This window comes from Pinus tabuliformis, chromosome 3_1 (genome assembly GCF_031772625.1).
Source record: "Pinus tabuliformis cultivar Carrire ecotype Pingquan chromosome 3_1, CPIR1, whole genome shotgun sequence".
In the NCBI taxonomy this organism is placed as follows: Eukaryota; Viridiplantae; Streptophyta; class Pinopsida; order Pinales; family Pinaceae; genus Pinus; species Pinus tabuliformis.
The window spans coordinates 616,172,640-616,193,400 of NC_142301.1; the positions used below are offsets into that span (position 1 = coordinate 616,172,640).

Here is a 20,761-nt window from a genome sequence, read left to right on the forward strand (position 1 = left end):
ACAATCAATGGGATTGAGTAATGCCAAGGAGGATTGCATGGTTCAGCCAAGGAAATACGAGTTTGGTTCAGCCATTCATCATTTATTCTCATGTAGGATTGCGCAGTGGAGGCAGGCAAACAGTGGAGAAGATTTGAGGCATCAAATCTGAGCTAGTTTGTGTGTAACAGGTGGAGATAGTACTGAGTACTTGCGAGGAGTATTGTACTATGTATTATTACATGTTCTCAATCATTATAATATATAGATAGTGTGGGGTTTTCAGTTGTATGCTTTCCTCGGGTTACATACTGTGTTAATGTGCACATGCGATTGATGTTTCATTGTTTTTTAATTCCGCAAAATTGATGATCAACGTAGAGGAGGTTATGTATTATGCATGCATTCCGCAAATAGTGTATAATCAGGGTAATCTCTGTGAATAAGTGTTATATTATTCAAAATTTCTACAGCCAGAGAAGGATAAAGGTTCAAAGAAGTCCTAATGGCATTTGGATTTTGGGGTTTTGGCGTATTTTTAAGCAACCATAGCCATGAATACAAATGTGACTGATTTGACTGTCAGCGGGCCTGGGTTTCGTGATTTTGGGTTTTTTTGTGTGACTTTGATGCTAATGTTGTAGCCTTCGAAGGTTTTATGGGTTACGGTGCCTGTATGGCCATGTTGCTCCCTGTTTTGTTCGCGTGGAATCGATCTGGTGACTGGTGGTGATGCCTTTTGTATAGTAAATAATTTGGATTAAAATCCTTTTTTCTATGTGGTTCATTTGCCAAGTGTTATAAGTTTGAAACACAAAAGCCTCTTCTGAATTGCATGTTCTCGCTTATTATTAAATATAATCCCTGTTTTAATTTCTGAAAAACTAGAGGTGGTTATATTCTTGGTACAATATCTACCATATTTGGGCAAATCATTAAATTCGGAAACCATAACCTTTAGTTGTGTTGAGATTTTAAGATAAGCGATACAAATAAATTTAAGGATCCGATTGCTTCCTCATCCAAGGCCAACTCAAATTCAAATGATTCTCACCATGAAACTCTGAAACAAACTGATGATATCAATTATTATAAATAAACTCACTCAAATTAATGTAAAAAACTATGACCAGCAAGGGCACAATTCCGTTAGGAATTCCCATTTGTGTTTTTAGAAATTTTGTCAGGAATTCCAATTTGTTTGTTTGTTTTTTTTAAATGTGACTGTGCAATTCATTTTTTTGAGAACTTTAGGGCCGTCAAAATTATGAAACTTGATCGCTATAATTAGATTGTCGAAAATTTCTGCCAAATTTTCTTAAAATCTGGAATTTCTATTATTTACCACCAAGACTACGCGAATCTAAAACACTACTCCACCGTGAATTGCGAGTCATTCCGGCTATGACCACCGACTTCTCCCGTTGTTCACTTTTCCCTAGTTTGGTACTCGGTTCAGGGTATCAAAATGGATTGAATTATTCAAATACCAATAAAATTTATAAAATGTATGATGTTATGTTCATTCTAGGTGTTTTTATAATTTTTTAAGAAAAATTTATTCTTGCAACAACTCTTAAAATTATGCCTGAATTTTTATGCTAGATATGCCATATATGCCATATTTTTTATGTCGATAAATAATTTTTATCTTAGGCTCCTTTGTATCATCGCCAATGGAATACTGCAGCTGTATAATTAAGCCCTAAGCTGAACAATTAACATCAGTTCAAGGAAATTCATCAATAATCCTAAAATGGGCAAACCCTGACTCCGTATAATGTCGCCACTACTACGATATGAGAAAATCCAAGAGATTGTCAAAAGGAATTTTATCAATCCAGAGATTATACAATAAATTGAAAATACAGTGAAAATATCATTTTATTTCCCAAAAGTCCTAACAACCAGAAAATGGTGTACCAGATACAAGATACTTTTTTCTATGTGGTTCATTTGCCAAGTTTTATAAGTTTGAAACACAAAAGCCTCTTGTGAATTGCAGGTTCTCGCTTATTATTAAATATAATCCCTGTTTTAATTTCTGAAAAACTAGAGGTGGTTATATTCTTGGTACAGTATCTACCATATTTGGGCAAATCATTAAATTCAGAAACCATAACCTTTAATTGTGTTGAGATTTTAAGATAAGCGATACAAATAAATTTAAGGATCCAATTGCTTCCTCATCCAAGGCCAACTCAAATCCAAATGATTCTCACCATGAAACTCTGAAACAAATTGATGATATCAACAATCAGCAAGAAATGCTAAAAACTTACCCAACAGGAAGGGGGTTGTAATTTAATAGCAGAGACTGAATTCAATGTGTCCTCCTCCATATCTTTAACCACGGAATCCATTAACGCATTCATGTTATTATTTTCTTTAGACCCTGCAGCCCAGTCGCTCATAAACTAACTCATCAAGTGGCCAATATAAAGTCTATGTCAACAGAAGACCATATATATATATACACACACACACACAGCGAGATTCTTGCAGGAGTGATTGAATTTTAAGGAATATGCAGTGAATAGAGGATCAGGGAGACTATGAAAAGAAAGAAACCAACTACTTCTAAAATGACCAGGCAAACCTCTTAGAATATCACAATTCATAATGCTAAGCAAACTTCTTGGAACCATAATAGAAGTGGAAAAACCATAACCGTGTTCCTGAAACTTAGGAGCACATAATCAGACAACCATTAGTCAAGAAATTATCTATTAGACACTGTAAGTACCACCATCCAGCACAGAAATTGCTATCTGGAACCAACGGCCCAATCTAAACAAGATAAAACTTGTATTCTGAACCCATAATAAAGTGCAGCAAAACAAAAATGCAGTAATACACTCTTCCAAATAAAAATTGTATATAGTTTGATCAAATATTCAACATCTGCATAATAGAGTTTTTTAAGACTGCAATTCAAATACACTATAACCCATGACAGCTATAATGAAAGTTCAAAATAAGATCAAGTTATGGTATTCATGCTTTGGTAAAGACCTACCAGTCCTCTGATTATTTTAAACCCTTTATCAGATATCGTGCCCTCTGATGTTCCTTTCTTTTGACTAAGGAGGTCAATCACTGAAAGCTCTAGTTTGCTAATATTGAATTTATATTGAATTTTCTAACCCAAAACATGCTAAGGAATCCCGTCACAAGTATTTACCATGTGTAAGATGAAAAAGAACCAACTATTAGTGCATGGAAACCATTAATATGATTTATATATTAAGCAATGAGAGGTCATTGAAAAGAAGTTAAAATATTTAAAACAGTCTTGTTAATGCTTGACAGCATATAACAAAGAAGTTGACTAGGTCATTGAAAAAAACCCAACAAACTTTGCGAGGCAAAGTTGTCAAGTTTGACTTCGCTACTGAATATAGGAAAGCACAAAAATATTTAAAAAAATTCACACTTTGTGTTTAAAAAATAACTTTTGGGGCTTTACAGAGAGGCAAGCAGGTTTTCCTGACTGGGCAATGAGTCAAACTCATTAACAACCCATCAGACACCAGCACATACTCACTGTTCAAACAGTTCCTGCAAAGTCAAAATTGCTTTGAATCACCAAGGCCTTCAAACAGCAGGCCAGGTTTGACCCGCAACACCAGGCCAAACCCAACAGGTCTGTTAAAACTATTTGTTACAGTAGATTGAGATCAATAAATTAAATCTGGAAATTTAAAGGGCTACAACAGAATATTTGTTTCTGCCATGATCGCTGCTACATAATTTCTGCTGGAATAAGGATCACAGGTATTAATCCTACAACTAGACTTCTGTGAGTAAATGTTCATTGTGATGTGTAACATGGAAACAAACTGCCAAAATGCCGGCCTTCACATGAGTACACAGAAGGTTATCAATTCAGATTGCTATGACATGACTATACTAACATACTCTAAACAATTTGATATGTGGATAGCTTCAAGGCTGTCTCAGCCAACCCCTGGCACAGGTTCTCAGAGTATTGTCAGCCTAATATGTAATGTAACTCTGCTTCATCTTCTATATCAGAATCCCTGTGGAGAGAGGGCTTCCACCATGGGAATTCAATGTGTTCTGTTCTGAATTCTGACTGAAATGATATTATGGATTTTAGTAGAAGGGGCATTTGAAGATGTGTAGTAAGTTATGTTTACTACAGTCCATCTTAATTGTCTGCAGTCTGCAGCAGCAATGCTTTGATCTCCTCTGTTGTAACATCTTCCCCAGTGGATTGTTGATCACAATGTGCAAAATAATAGAGTTAGACTAGGAGCTATTGCAGTTTAATGGGTAATCAATTGAAACATTACATTACCTCTGCTCGAAATACATCTAGTGAAAATCCATTGAGGCGACTTAAGATTGCTTGCTTAACATCAAGACCAAGTCCATCCAGAGCCTTGATTGTGGATAGAAGCAATCCTGACTTATTGGAACAGAACATGTGAATGTTTAGGACCTTCCCTTCTCTTCTACTTACCTCCACCTGCATTTCCAGGGAGAGGATATCAAAAGGGATTCTCTTTTTCAACCAATCACCATTGATTAGATGGTTACCTAAAAGAACTCACAAAGAAGCCACCAATGATAGAAAAGCATTGAAGCTTGAAAACAGAAAGAGATTGGTTGGCAACTATGACATTCCAATGTGATCAAGAATATAAGATTTATAAAATTTTATGAAGGGTAATATGAAAACCTTGAACTTGCTGATTGACAGAATTTCATCTAAGTCACAATGGTATACCAGTGGGCCTGTCTAACCCAAACAAATGTGGCAAAGGTTTTTCTTTTAAAATGGTCTCACCTTGGTCACCACACATTTAGCTATGTCTATGCACTTCTTGCCTTCAGTAAACCACCCACTCCAACTTCACCTCAATTTCTACATTTTCCATTAATGCAATTATCTCACATGTATTACTGTCAAATGCCAATTTAAAGTTGTCTCATGCATTATGGGCATGCAATCACTACCACACCAAATAATTTCATACTCAACTAACTTATATGAGTCTTGTGCCAACAAACTCCAACCATAATGCCCCCCAAACCCCTTGTCACACCAACAACCCAAATGCAACACCTAATCCAATGTATCTCACCTAGTTAAGCAATTAATTCATGACAAGATAAGTAGAACCATCATAAGTCGTTACACTCATGGTTGAAGTTTCCTGAGTTAGAATCTCTTGTACACCATCCAATTGATTATGCTCCAATTGTAAAGAAAATTGGAAATGAGATCGATTTAACTTTGGTTGATCTTGAGGGTCTTTTACCTTCGACAATCATTATGGTTGTTTCTGTCACTGCATCTACCACTAGTGGTAAGCCTCTATCAGAAGAAAACTTGCAAAAGACTTTAGATGCCTGTGATAGAGCGCTTTCACTTGATGCAGCAAAAAAGAAGGTTTTGGATTTTGTTGAGAGTAGGATGGGATACATTTCCCCCAATTTGTCTGCTATTGCAGGGAGTGCGGTTGCAGCGAAATTGATGGGTACTGCAGGGGGTCTCTCTTCACTGGCTAAAATGCCAGCTTGTAATGTGCAGCTTCTAGGTGCAAAGAAAAATAATTTGGCAGGATTTTCAACAGCGACTTCACAGTTTCGTGTTGGATACCTTGAACAAATAGAGATTTTCCAGAGCACGCCACCTGCTTTGAGAATGCGTGCATGTCGATTGTTAGTTGCTAATTTTTTTTCCATGAAATAGTTGAACCAGAGACTTTGCATTTCCAGTTTCTTTAAACTTAACAGTTCAGGTATATAACTTGTGGGTTGCAATGAGAAGATATATGACACCCGAAATTGGATCTAAACTTTGTAGCCAGATACTCCCAATAGGCATCTCCTAGAAAATCACCTTAACAAGTGACAAACTCCTTTTGTTTGTTGAATTTAAAGCAAAGTGGCAGCTTCTTAGGATCAAACTCCTCTACTTGATTTGGAACAAAAGAAATGAAGCACTTCGTAGCAAGGCACAAACTGAACATTTTTTTTATTGGTATGTCTGTACCCTGATCTGTGTAAATATTCACTTGCAGAACACTGTCCAAGTCCAAAAGGTTGAAATGAAAGTGGCAGACTTGTGCAACAAGGAGCCCCCTAATCACTCTGTTTTCCCCTTAGCTTATTCTAGGCAATCGCAGTGCTTAGAATCAAGGCACAAACATTGGGTTTGCTGGGTTGTTCAACAAAGAAGGACATGGGAAGAATGGCATCACAGTTAGCCTCCCCTGCTTCGACAACACACTCAAAAGTTCCTTCAACTAGTTCTCACTTTTTTTGAAGCCAAGAAACACCCAAGCCCAAACAAGGGAAATATGGACGGGAACCTTTGTACCATACCTTGAACAAGTCATTGTGAGAGGATCACCAAATCAAATATCAACAATTTTAGATGTACCTATTTGAATGCTTAATTTTGATTTCCTAAGTCTTGCTGTCTTACTTTTTCTTTGTGTTCATCTTCATCGATGTCATTGTCTACTTTTGGAAACTATTTTAAACAATTGAACACACATGCTTTCCCTTTTATCAAATAACACCTAGAATGTTTCTTGTGCTAATCCAATTGCTTTGAGCTCGATTATTTAACACAGATTCTGCTTTGCAGAACACTGTCCAACAGCTTGTTTTAGTATAGACACATGAATTTTATTTTAGAAAATACCACAAAAAAACTCCATCCTAAAGAAATATGACCACTGATATTATATGTTTATACGATTCTAGCCATTTTGATATTTTGTCAAAGTGTTGGTTTACATACTGTTGTAGGTGACTGTTTGAGCTTTTATCTGCAAATAGGAAGGTACAATGAACATGTATGCCAAAGAGACTTCAATATAACACAAATAACATAAAATCCAAATTGGTAGCAATATTTTTGAACATGCCAAGCTCACTTTTATTAAAGATGAAAATACACATACCATTGATAACCCGTGGGGCAGCCAACAATTGTGGGATAGATTGAGAAATATCAGCGAGCAAATAAGAGATAAATGACTACATATAAGTGTTGCTTTAATTAAGATAAGATATCCATAGTATCAGCACCTTCCACATGGACAATGCATACGTAGGAGTATGCATATGTCACCTTCAAATGTTTGAATTTGCACAGAAATTATGTACAGGTCCAACAACTCATTTTAGTATAGACACATGAATTTTATTTTAGAAAATACCACAGAAGAACTCCATTTTGAAGAAATATGAGCATGCACATCAATAACCATTAATAAATGAATTGGTAAAGTTGATTTATTTTTAAACCAAAAACAAAAAAGGTGTTGTCAAAGAGACACATCTTCAAGTCTACATATACCATACATATCAGCTACTTCCCTTTTATATAAGAAGTGCTTCAGGTGCAAGAGGCATTGCAGTCTTTGTTGTATATAATGATTTATTGCATTCTGTCATGTGAAATTGTCATTATAGAAAAAAGTGTTGGAAATTACCCAATGAAGAAAGAGAAGACAAGATCATAATCAAATATGCAAGTACTTGATTATTGGACCATTGAAACACTTTATTTATATAGAAAAGATGAAGTACATGTACATACTTGCAACTTATCACAAGTTGGAACAATTTCAAACCCTAGCCAGCGAAACCAAGAAAACCCTAACAACCAACTCCTCATATATAAGAATCACACCTAACAAAAGCTGGTCACTACACCAAGAATCCTCAACAACCTAGCATCATCAACTGCAATGACATTCATGACACGAATGCTGGTATGTGGGAGATTAAAGAAGAAGAAGCTGGATTTTCTCTCACAACTTGTTTGAGAAGCCTACAAGTTGGTTAACCTTTATGTCTTTTCCTCAGCCCTGCTGGTTTATTTTGTGTCCTGGTTCAATATGCAAACATTCAGACACCATATTAACAATGGCAACAACAACCACTACACAATTTAAGAGCAAACTAAGAGCATAAACATGGAAACAAACCTGGAAAATCACCAATTTGGGTGTTGTCAATGAGCCAATCTTGTTCGGATGGAGGTTGATCCATTGAAGAAGTTTTTGTATCTGTAAGATAACAATGCAATTTCCATCAGACCAAATAATATCATGTGAATTAATACAGGCATCAAAATACAAACTATATCAATTAGGGATCCCATTAAATGCACCTTGAATCATGTGATCAATAGAGCAATGGTTCTTCTGTCTACATGCTTCAAGTGAAGGCACAATATGGGGATGGTGCACCCCTGCAAATATTCAAACACTACATTAACAACATCAACAACAACCAGTGCACACAGATAAGAGAAAAGGCATAACAATAAACCTAGAAAATGACCAATTTGGGTGTTGTCAATGAGCCAATCATGTTCGGATGGAGGGAGATCCATTGAAGAAGCTATTGTATCTGTAACATAACAATGTAATTTCCATCAGATCAAATAATATGATGTTAATTTATAGAGGCATCATAATACAAACTACATCAATTAGGTGTCCCGTCAAATGCACCTTGACTGATGTGATAAATAGAGGGATGATGCTTCTGTCTATGTGCTTCAAGTGAAGGTACATTATTGGGATGGTGCACCCCTGCAAACATTCAAACACTACATTAACAACATCAACAACAACCAGTGCACACATATAAGAGAAACGACATAGCAACAAACTTGGAAAATGACCAATTTGGGTGTTGTCAATGAGCCAATCATGTTCGGATGGAGGTAGATCCATTGAAGAAGCTATTGTATATGTAACATAACAATGTAATTTCCATTAGAGCAAATAATATGATGTTAATTTATAGAGGCATCAGAATACAAATTACATCATTAGGTGTCCCATCAAATTCACCTTGATTGATGTGATAAATAGAGGGATGGTGCACCCCTGCAAACATTCAAACACTACATTAACAACATCAATAACAACCAATGCACATAGTTAAGAGAAAAAACATATCCACAAACCCGGCAAATCACCAATTTGGGAGTTGTCAATGAGCCAATCATGTTCAGATGGAGGGTGATCCATTGAAGAAGATGTTGTATCTGTAAGATAACAGTGTAATTTCCATCAGAGCAAATAATATGATGCTAATTTATAGAGGCATTAGAATACAAACTACATCATTAGGTGTCCCATCAAATTCACCTTGACTCATGTGATAAATAGAGCGATGGTTCTTCTGTCTATGTGCTTCAAGTGAAGGCACAATATTTGGATGGTGCACCCCTGCAAACATTCAAACACTACATTAACAACATCAACAACAACCAATGCACATAGTTAAGAGAAAACACATATCATCTAATCTCTCTATAGAACTTACTTGGGACAGTAGAGGATGCATTGTTAGAGCGAGGACGACCACGCTTGTTGAGGTGTTGAAATTGAAATGGTTCATCTTTAGATGCAGGGACATTCAAATGAATATCCAAGCTTGCATTTTTTTTGCTTCTTTTATTTTTCTTTTTAGGACTAAGGAAACTCTTCTTCCTCTTCAAAGATGACTCATAAGCACCCAACCCAAGGGTGAAGTCATAATCCATAATATGAATATCATTAACATCATCCACAATTTTTTTAGCCAAATCAATCAATTGTTTTGTCTTGCTCATAGTAGAAGGAGGACTATTCCAAAACAAGTCTAGATAGCCAAACAACTCCTCTCTCAACAAATTAAGGTCTTCAACATTTTCATCATCCAAAATAGTTGTGCTAGTATCTACATCAAGGTTTGGTGCCTCTATACTTATCTCAGGAGGGGAATTCAATGTATTAGGTGTGGTATCAAGATCCAATAAAGGGTCTGAATCCATTAAGGAGGAATGTAACCAATCTACCTTTATGGCATGCTTGCAAATGTTTCCATGAATAGACCATGGGCAATCACAAGTGATAAAATTTGTGTGATGCCATATGATAAGATATTGCTTATTAGGTTTACTTTGACTCCTCACCCAATAAGCATGAGATATGCTCTCATGAGGCCTGCAATTATTGTCTGGAATTCTTCTAGCCTTTTCCATTGATGATTCAAGCTGCATCTCTTTCTTGTGGTTGTTCAAACTTCAAATATCCTTCTTTTTTCAAAATTTCCTTGTATCGACAACATGGCTCAACATTTTTTATTAGAGTATAGAATAACCAATCCATCCTACGAGAACATTTCTTTCGTCTATCACATAGAAAGGTTGTCTTGAGATAACCGTGGTATGACTCCACAACATTATTTGTCTCCTGATTTGCATGAGGAAAATCTTGGCAACCTTTAACCCACATCCCTAAATGTAAAAATCAAACTAGTAAATATATCTTGTGGTTATAAAATAAAAAACGTATGAACTAAAAAAATAGTATGCAAACTTACACATCTTTTCACCAGCAACCCAATTCTTGTGGAAATAGTCCTAAAACTTCTCCTCGGTTGCAAATTTGGTGAAAAAACCATTGATTACATTATCCACTTCATCATTAGAAACATTTTTCATGATATAACCAAGTTCATTGAACATCTCTTTTGCTTTTTCTAAACTGCTGGCCAACTGATTAACATTCTTTAGACATGCTCTCCGTACGTGCCAAATACACAAGATCACTTCACATATGGTGATTCTCCTGCCAAACTTAATTCATTTTAAGTGAGAAATATTTATAATGATTGCAACTTGCAATGCCAAATAAGAATATTGATGTTACCTCAAAGCAATTATTTCAGCCAATGCGTCATCAACCATAAAGGCATTGACCTTCCAGTTAGGACGAAGCTGAAAACACCTATGCATGAGGTGCTCCACTGATACCACTATATCTTGTGATGTATTACGTGACATCACCACCCATGCGACTGGAACCCCACTTTGTTTCTCATCAAACACCGCAAGCGTGTACAACTGATACTGTCATATTAAAAAAAATGAAGTTAATTTTAAGTCAATAATCATATTGAATCATTATAACCAAAATGATTCATTAAAGCTATCATTGCAAAAATACTCACTCCATATTTATTTGTACTTAATGTTGAGTCCATGGCTATCAAGCTATTATGGGATAACTTGACCATAGTTTCCAACATCCATTTTGTTTGTATTCTAGTGATAAAAGGGATCTCTCCACCATTGGGCTTCTAGTAGAAGAAGAAATCATTATGGTGTTTTTCATACCAGAGATTCACACTCATTTCATCTTTGCTATGCAGTTGGTAATTTTCTTTTTTCAGACAAGTATAGATGTTTACAATATATTTTCTGCGTAAGAAAAAATCCCTAACTCGAGTTGTGGCATGTATGTCAACATATTTCTTAATATGCATTTTACAAACAGAGTCAATTGGCACTTGAAGAAAAAAACAACTTTCTAAATAAGAAATCATGTCTCTTGAAAGTCTTGGCTTCCTCTGAGGACCATCATCACCTAAAGTGTCGTGTTTGCCATGACAAGGCCATCCTTGCCTATCTTCATGATCATACATGTTGTATGTTATTATTGCAACATCAAGATCTTGAACCATGACCTTTATAATAAAATGGCATTGGCAACCCCTCTTTTTGACAATTGAATGCCTCGATTTGGTTTTCCATTCTTCTCTCTTGTCCTCTGGGCCATATGAGCAAGTATAACTACAAAATAAATTTTGAAATGTCAACACATATGACGAATGATAAAGCATTGTTAATATCAACATGTAAAGAAGGCTTTTCTAAAATACTTACAGTTCCCATAGTAAGGCAGCACTAGGCCTTGAGCTTGGAGTTTTTCTTTTTTGACGCTGGAAGGAACATGGAGCATCTGGATTCGATTCCTCTCCTTGAATAAAATCATTAATTCTTAGTTTAGGAATTTTTGCAACATGGTCAATATTCATGTTCGTCTTGTATACTTCAGACCAAACTAAATCTTTACTAGAAAATATGATTTTCTCTTTAGGGTCTTGCACCTCAAGGCCCATAATAGTCTTCCATTTATTTTCCATGTTGTCTCAATGTCTGCAAAAAATGTGGAAACATATTAGGAAGTTGAATCTAAAAACTAAAGTTTTAAAAGAGAATAAATAGTTGCATTTACAGGTAGACTATTATCGTGGGTCCCCTTCATTGACAGATATGGAAGAAAGAAGGTGAAATGTCAAAAGAAAATATTCTACACTATTTATTGAGAAAGAACCCCATATTCTTCTAGTTTGTAGTACAAAAACATCAATGACAAAGCTCACCACTCCATGGAAATGATGTTGTGAACGCTGTACAAATTCGACAATGTAACTGTGGGCCTCATGTTGTCATATGATATGATATGTGAATCTCCAAAAAGTCGCATATCATCATGCAAGAATTTAATGAACAACCAAGTGTTTGAATGACACTTGTCCAAGGTTACATCTGCCCAAGTAACCAGCCAACTTGGATAAATATGTGATAAGAGGCCACTATAATGGGATTCAACCTCCTAGATGACCTTAACAAAGTGGAATCGATGGAAACCCACAACATAGACCTTCTATACCTGCTATAGGACTCCCAGAAGCCTTTCTAGTCATCCTCATGACCAGTCCCTGGGTCCCACTGAAGTTTTAGTGCATCAAACCCCTGGGCGCTCCCTTGGTATAGACAAGGGTGCGTCTAGGAGGCTCTAGATGCTCCCAGAGCAAGGCATGAGTGCCTCTGGGAACTTTTCTCCTCAGTCTTGTGCCTACGGTTGCAGGATTTGTGCCACTTTTTTAGGCCTAGAGCCCAAGTCACTGCGCAGAACTCCATGACACTTTCATAACTGAAAGATAACAACAAAATAATGTTACAAATGCAATGACTTGAACAAGGACTTGACTAGACCGCTACTAGTCATGGCAAGCATTTCATCAAACATGTCACCAATATGTAATCTACATGTTTAAACAACAAATCTGAGCATAGGGGTCTAATACTTATCTGAGAATCGGTAAGAAGCATTGTTCCTTTATATCATTAGTTGCATTATCATCTATTAGGTCATAGATACATTATTCATTCATTTACAAATCAAAGCATGAGGAGACCCATACATCATCGTTGTCAAAATACATGCTTATAACTAGCATAACAACAACAAAAATATCAAGGATGCATCAACAATAGAATCCAAATATAAACCAACGCATTTACACATAAGATACCAAGGAAAGAACCTCTTATTAATGAATGCAAAAGCCAACCCGATATGGGACTACCACGTTCCACCCGACCATAGCCAAGCCAAATCTCTCTTCAGCCAGTCACCCATGTGCCATATTCCAAGCATGAATGTGGGACTCAAACCAAAAGAACCAACCAGGGCATCTCGAGGCTAAACCACCTCACCCTCATCAATAGAAACCGGGCTTTACCGCAATCCACATTGGACTACTAGGCCAAAACAATAAACATGTAATAATAGGCTTTACCATGATCTCCACCATATCACTAGGCCAAAACAAGCATGGATGCCATCGGATTTCTCCACCTACACCGTGAGGAATTTCATGTCTCCTAGCCTCTAGGCTTTACCACAATCCACACCTGATCACTAGGTTCTAATCGAGACTCCACTCTCCAAGCTTTACCGTATATCCCATCCTAGGATTTCTACGCTTGATGGAGAGCACCCACCTCTAGGATTTATCGTATCTCCCACCATTCACCAGTCGAGGATTCCTAGGCCCACCAAGGCAACACAAGATTCGGCTTTACCACAACCCACTGTCTGGTTCAGGGGTTATGTTGAGGGCCCCGAGGTCGGGTCAACAACAAGGGGGATACCCACCCGGTCTGGAACCTGGTTGGCGGCTCCTTGCCCGTTTGGAGTAGCGGGTCCGACTGGGGGTAATGGGACCAGTTTCCCAATGTGATGGGTGTGTGTGTGTGCGTAGAGTCTGATGGTATTAATCTAGGGGGGGTTCTTCTAAACTAGTCTTAATTCTAACTGCTAAATTAACTCTATGCTAATGCAATCTAATGAAGAAAAATACATCTAATCTACGCTAACCCGGGGTGTTTTTCTTTTGTTATGCGATCTAGAAAGATTTCTAACAGCAGCCGGTAATAAAGATCATTCAACTGATATCAGAATATAAATCGATAAAGATAAACCATTCTGCATAAGAAGTTAGGCAGAGTAGTTGTGAACAGCATATCGCATAATCAGTTTTCTATATGTTAAACATAAATAAATGACCCCACCGTACAGAAGTGCCAAATGGTAATGCAGACATTCATGCAATAACATACAAAGAACTCAGCCACATATCACTTTAGGAATACTAGCAGAATCTAGCCAAGAGATAAAAGTACCATTTATGACTAACTTCACTAATAAACTTCAAGTAACAATGATTTATTTCTACTTGTTCTAACATCTGCTAAGAGTACAGAAGTGCAACATCAGTAACAGATATTAAAATGCAAACATAAATAAATCTCGATCCATCCATTCATCAAAAACCTCCTCTGAGGGTGCAGAAGTGCATGTTCTGAGGATAAGTTTTTTGACAGATTTCCGGACCCTTCTCCAAAAACCATGAGAAGGGTTAAATACTACTAACTAATCAATATTAATTACATGAAATTAGGGAATCGGCCTCAAATGACCGCCCTTTTACTAAAAGCAACTTTATTTCTAAACTTAAAATCTAATTTCTGACCGTTTCTGTATATTCTCTTTAGTGCTGTCAACAGTGTAATGCTTTCCTGGGAAGAGTCGGTTGGCCGCCTTCTTGCTTCGCTCGGGAGATAAAAGTGGAAATAACAGGAGCTGGCACTTCCTTCCGGCAGACCAGAAGATATTTTCGAAAACCTTTCTCTAGCTGGGTGTATTCACCGCGTGTATACTTAGCGTGTCCCAGTTTCTTCTCGAACTGATTTTGCTGTTGCCGTTTTCAGTTTCCGGTCGTGTGAATGATTGAGTGGGTTAGGAGTCGTGCTGTATGGGCAAGTCCCTGTGTCGAGAATTTCTTCCATTCTTTGTTCTAGGTTTTCCTGAAGCGTCCTTCTTCACTTGCGTTTCTCTTTTTGCTTTACCCGGTTTGATCTTTAGGATCTTTTCTGAACATGCTGCTTTTGTGCGCCTTTGACTCTGAGTCCTGGATAGTCTAATTTCATCAGTGTCGGTTGGCTGATAGCCTGGAATCCGCGGTTTTGCTGCATGCGGCATCCGTTTGCGGAGGCATTCTCTCTCTGCTATCTGATTGGCGCTTTCCTCTTTCCCTCAGATGTTTCCTGCATATAAACTTATATCAGTTGCGTGTCTTGCAGTCTACGCAAAGGGGAAGTGAAATGAAAAGACTTGACGTGAAAGCATTAATCTCTAATGAATGCATAATTCTGACATTCATCATAACTTGACTCTTCGATAAATGTAACGCAATCATTCCTAGATACTTAAGCATGCGGTTATTAAATTCTTTCAAGGCGCGTGCTTAATGCATGGGTCTATCGTGTGATAAGTCTTTTCAGGTCGCAGGTCGCAGATCGCTGCCATCGCAGATCGCAAATCGCAAATCACAAATATCGCAAGTTCTCGTTTAATGGTTACGTCGTATAGCGTGATGCTTGCGATTTGCGATATCGCATATCGGCGATCGCATTGCTCGGAGGTTTTTCTTTTAAGGGGCGCGTGTGAGGCATGCGATGTGATTTGAGCCTTAGGGAGAGAAATACAAAAACTTTAGAAAAAGTATTTTTTGGGATTTTCGTTCAGGGTCCCCTCTTTGCTTGACGTTATTGCTAATGTCAAGTGAAGAAGGGGGGTTGTTGGTGACCACAACAGGTTACTAGGCCATGTGTTCCTTTATTCAGAGATCCACCTCACTCAGCGTCGAATCCATTTGGAAATTCAACTCAACCGAAAAATGAGAACCCCATCACACCATGGCCATCTGGAAATGGCACGGCTAGGTTTAAAAACATTGTCACACCTGGAAAAACCCATGTCAATGACCAAAAGAGAACCAAGAACATGCATGCCAAATATAGCAAGGAAACCACACATGCAAAAAAATACCTTCAAAGAATCATGTTGTAGTTGCTTGATCTTGCTCTTCCTTACTTGATCCTTCCTTCCTATTACCTTCTTTGCCTTTCTTGATCCAATGCCAAAGTGCTCCAAGAAAACTCTAAGTGTCCAAGAGTGAGAGAGAGAGAGGGAATAATGAGAAAGCTCCAAAATTGAACTAAAAAAAGGTTACAAACTAATCCTGAAAAGCCTTTTTATTAATGAGGCCTGTATTTTCTTCATTTTCCATTATTTTCCTTCATTTTCCTCCTCACATGAAACTTGTGACCTTTCACCTTCCTTTTGTCCTAATTTTCATTATTTTCATAAATAAAATGTCAATTAATGCCACTTTGCCTTTCCAAATGCCTTAACCATTGCCTTTGCCAATTTCCTTAGCCATAATAAACCAAATGAACACCCACACTAGGATGTTTTCCCCAAAATTCAGCTTGGAATAAGTGTCCCATAATTTTATTACATGGAATTTTCATGAGGGTTGTTACAAAGGATGTCCTCCTCTTTAATCTTGGCCTTAATGATCAGGGGTTAAATTTGATGGGTCCCCCTACCGATCAATGATTTTTTTTTACTGTTTTATTTTTAAACTACCCATCACATGACTTTTAATATCTATTTTTACTGGTTTTATATAACTTATTCAAATTATATTCACCAGCCTATCTCGGCCCTTGATAAATCTAGAGTTAAGATGGATCTAGACTAGTTGGTAAATAGAGAAACTTCCAATCTTACCAAATATGTCCACACCTTAAACTATTGAGTTATTTAAAAAAACTAACTTTAATAAGATTAAAACAATTAAATCTTATTTCAAAACTATAATAATTTTTTATACAATTATATAAAGTTTTAAATCATTTATTTTGAAATTTAAAGTTAAATTAAAACAATGATTTTTACTACATTTTATATATTCAATAAAAGTATCTTGAATTGTGAAAACAATATGCTCACTACCAATCCAGCAACAATGGGTAAGGCTATTAAAGTGTTGAAAATAGCAACAAGGAATGTTAAAACTAACATCTAGAAATTTCAATTTAAATTGTCATTGAATTAAATTGTAATTCTTTTCTCATGGAAACTTGTAATAGTTAATTGAGTTAAGTTGATTTAGTTAACTTAGGAATTTCGAGTTGGAAGTCTATCCGAAGTCATGTAAGTGTGATCCCTAAGTTTTAGGGGTCCAGATTGAGTTTATTTGAGTTGTAATTAGATAACTCAATTTGACTGAGTTATAGACAATTAAACTAGTTCTAACTGTTGGTGGAAATAGTATAGGTCTAGTTGTGAGTTGGTGCATTGGTGCATCCTCAGTGCTACTCCAGCTAACTGAAGATTCACTCATGAGAAACTCATGCATGTCAGTTCAGAGGAAGACCTAGTTGAGATTAGAGTGCAGGGACAGTGTACTATCAATTGTATATTTTTCCGAGTTGTACAGATGGTGCATGAAATCAGTGGAGGACCTCAGTTTGGATTGCGCAGTTATGAAAGAAGGATTTCCTCATTAAATAGAGGCTAATTCCCCTAGGAATTGCACAAGGAAATAGGGGCTTGGAGAGCAGCAGAATAGGCTAAGGTTTGGCTTGAGCTAGCTTGTGAGCAGAGAGATGATTATACTTGTGTGGAGATTGTTCTAGCGGGAACAATTATTGTATTTTCATCTTGGATTTATGATTAATGCAATATAGATAGTAGGGGTTTTGAGATGTGGCTTTCCCCGGATAAATATTGTGTTATGTGCCATTGATATTCTTCCTTGTGTTGATTATTGTTTTCATCGATTATTGGTTTCCATTGTTTAAAGAGTAAGGCACAATTTTCTTCATCCTCCTTGGATGAAGAACCATCTCTAGTGCTTCTTCTTATCTCCTCCTGCATCAGATCCAACCAAAGTTGTTCCTAATCTTGTAGTTTCTCTCTTCCATTTACTGAGTCTTGGTAGCTATGCCAGCTCTTAGGAAGACCGAGGAGAGCAAGACTCACCATGTCATCATCGATTGTCATGATCCCTACACTTCCAAGCTCATCTCTGCAGGTGGTGAGCTTGTTCAGATATGTAGAGATCGTGTCTCCCTTTTCACACTTGATTTTCTGAAGCTTGTCTTTTAGCACTAGCTTCCTCTGATCGGTGCTGTTATGATATAGATCTTTCAATGTTTTCCACATCGAAAACGGTGTCTCCTTCCCATGGAGGCTCGAGACAATGTGGCCTTGAACTCCCTCCAGGAGGATTCTCCTTGCTCTAGCCACACATTTCTTCCATTCCCTGTAGATCAACAGATTATGCATGTGATCCCTCTACTAAAAATATAACACATATAACTGAGAATTAGCAATCAATTATTGGAGTATCAAGTGTTTCCCTTACTGAAGACTACATCATAGCGTTTGTCTTCCAGCATTGCGATCAACACCAAATTTTTCCTCAATCCTGGTACATACTTGACATCGGTCAAGGTAATGTGAGCTCCATGCTCCATCTGAAAAACAATCGTGCCTACACCTGAGACACTATACTTTTCATCATTACCCATCACTATGAGTATCTAGAGATATTTCTCCTCCAAGGTACTGAACAAATTCTTGTCGCCAGTCATGTGGAAAGAAGCTCCGCTGTCAAGAAACCAACCACATACCACCATGAATGAAACCATGCAAGTGAAGAGGGTGAAATCCAACTCGAACTGTGAGGCCAATGCCTCACCTTCATATCCTTCTTTGGATCCCATATTGGATTTCTTCAGTGGACAATTTGTAGCAAAATGGCCCACCTCATGACAACGAAAGCATCACACTTTCTATTTGTCAAACTTCTTCCCACCATGGAAAGAACTTGATTTGGGATGAGAATCCTTCTCCTTCCCTTTCTTTGCCTTACTCGCTAAGGCGTAGTTTTCTTCATCCTCCTTGGATGAAGAACCATCTCTGGTGCTTCTTCTTATCTCCTCCTACATCAGATCCTGATATTTTGAATTCCCTCCACTGCCATTCACCAAGCTCAGAGACTCTTTCCACCCCAATGGGAGGCCACAATTTTAGTCCAAAGTGGTGTTCTCTTATCACATCTGCATTCTCAACCTTCCCCATATGCAAGGGAATAAGCAGAGAGACCCAAACAGTGACATAAAGTGATTGAATAGAAGCCTCTTCGATGTCAACCCTCATTAATCCCCCAACATGTACACATTGACCCACAGTCAACCTCTAACTCCTGGGTTTAAGCTCCTTCTTTATCTGAACCGTCTTCTGCTCTTCTCTGTTTAGTCATGTTGGTCTCTGATACGGATGTAGAAGGCCCGATGTGTCATACAATTTCGCCTTGTCAGACAGAATCCCTTCAATCCTAAGAATCCCCAATGTAGTGCCTAGAACTGGAGCTTCAGTGAGTTGGGTAACCTTTCCTCCAACGTGCTTCCCAATCGCATTAATCAAATTTGATTTGCCTACATTCTACGCACTGATTACTCACACATTTCCTTGAGGACCAGCCAGCTACTTGATATGCTCAACCAAGTTCTTAATCCCCTAGCCCTTGTGGGAACTGACAAGATGGACTCCGTGTAAATTTTCTGCCCCACCGAACCTGGACCGCCGGCGAACCCAATTCTCTAACCTCTATGGCGTTACCTGGGTAGGAAGAAGATCGAGCTTCGTGGCAACAAGCACTAAACGGGGAACATTCCCAGACTTCCCTTCCTTCCAGACATGCACCCCTTCTTCCATCGCCTTTGACACCAAAACCGCTACAGTATCGACCACCATCGCTACAGTTGATCTGCTGCCGGTTGTTTTCATCAATCTAGCTCCCACTGTAACTTCAAAATCAAAATCCGGCAACAAATTCTCTACACTCTCGTCCTTCACTTTCCCATAGTTGCGCAAGGAATGGCACCGGGCGCAAATCACTGACGTTTCCGCTTTCTTTAAGTTTACATTATTTTCCCCCTCTTGAGAGATATTGGACTTCGGTTCAGATTCCTGGACCTTAATCTGATTACTTATTTCTCCTTCATCGTCTGATTCAGCCAGATTTCATCTCCTAGATTCTCTCCTTTGACATCAACCCATACTCTTTTCTTTTTAACTTTCTCCGAGGGTTTAGTGAAGAATCCAGGTGCCTTCGGCTTCTCGTTCTGCATGTAAACTCTGCATCCCGGGTAGACGAAATGCTTGGAATCGCTTTCGTGACCTTCACTTCGACCCCAAGGACAAGATTTTTGCAGTTAGGTTCCCAAACTAATGTTTTCGGGGGGTTTCTTTGATGATATAAGATCTTTAATGGTGGATGCATCAGAGGAACTGCATCGTATTATTCGAGATTGACAGAAGGAAAAGATGTCATACCTTGACTTACGATGAATACCGGCGGCCTCTTCAAAGCCGACACCTTTTTGCTTCAAATGAGAACAATAAGCCGATGATATTGATGTTGGAAAGCACTTTTTGGTCCGAGACGCAGCGAGCAACTTGCCATTAAGCTTCGCAACCCTATGCAACATGGCCGTATGTCAGGGGTTGATATTACAGGATTGGGATGCTACCATGGCTGGATGGTTTTCAGGGTTTAGGGTTTAAGGCTGTCCTGGATCATCATATGCTACAAAATTTACCATATCATAGAACTCAATGATTACGAAGTGTTTTCAAGTTACAAGGGTTTCCAAGTAAAGCACAATGAAATTATTTTACTACTAACGTCTATTAAGCTTAACTTGATTGCTCAAGACGAATTCTGTGATGACACT

At 37.8% G+C, this 20,761-nt stretch overlaps 2 pseudogenes; one reads left to right on the top strand and one right to left on the bottom strand.

Annotated features, from left to right (window-relative positions):
• Positions 1-3,810: 3,810 nt before the first annotated feature.
• LOC149188509 (U4/U6 small nuclear ribonucleoprotein Prp31 homolog pseudogene) lies at positions 3,811-5,704 on the top strand (annotated as a pseudogene).
• Positions 5,705-7,832: 2,128 nt separating this feature from the next.
• Positions 7,833-20,515, bottom strand: LOC149188510 (GTP-binding protein BRASSINAZOLE INSENSITIVE PALE GREEN 2, chloroplastic-like; annotated as a pseudogene).
• Positions 20,516-20,761: the final 246 nt, after the last annotated feature.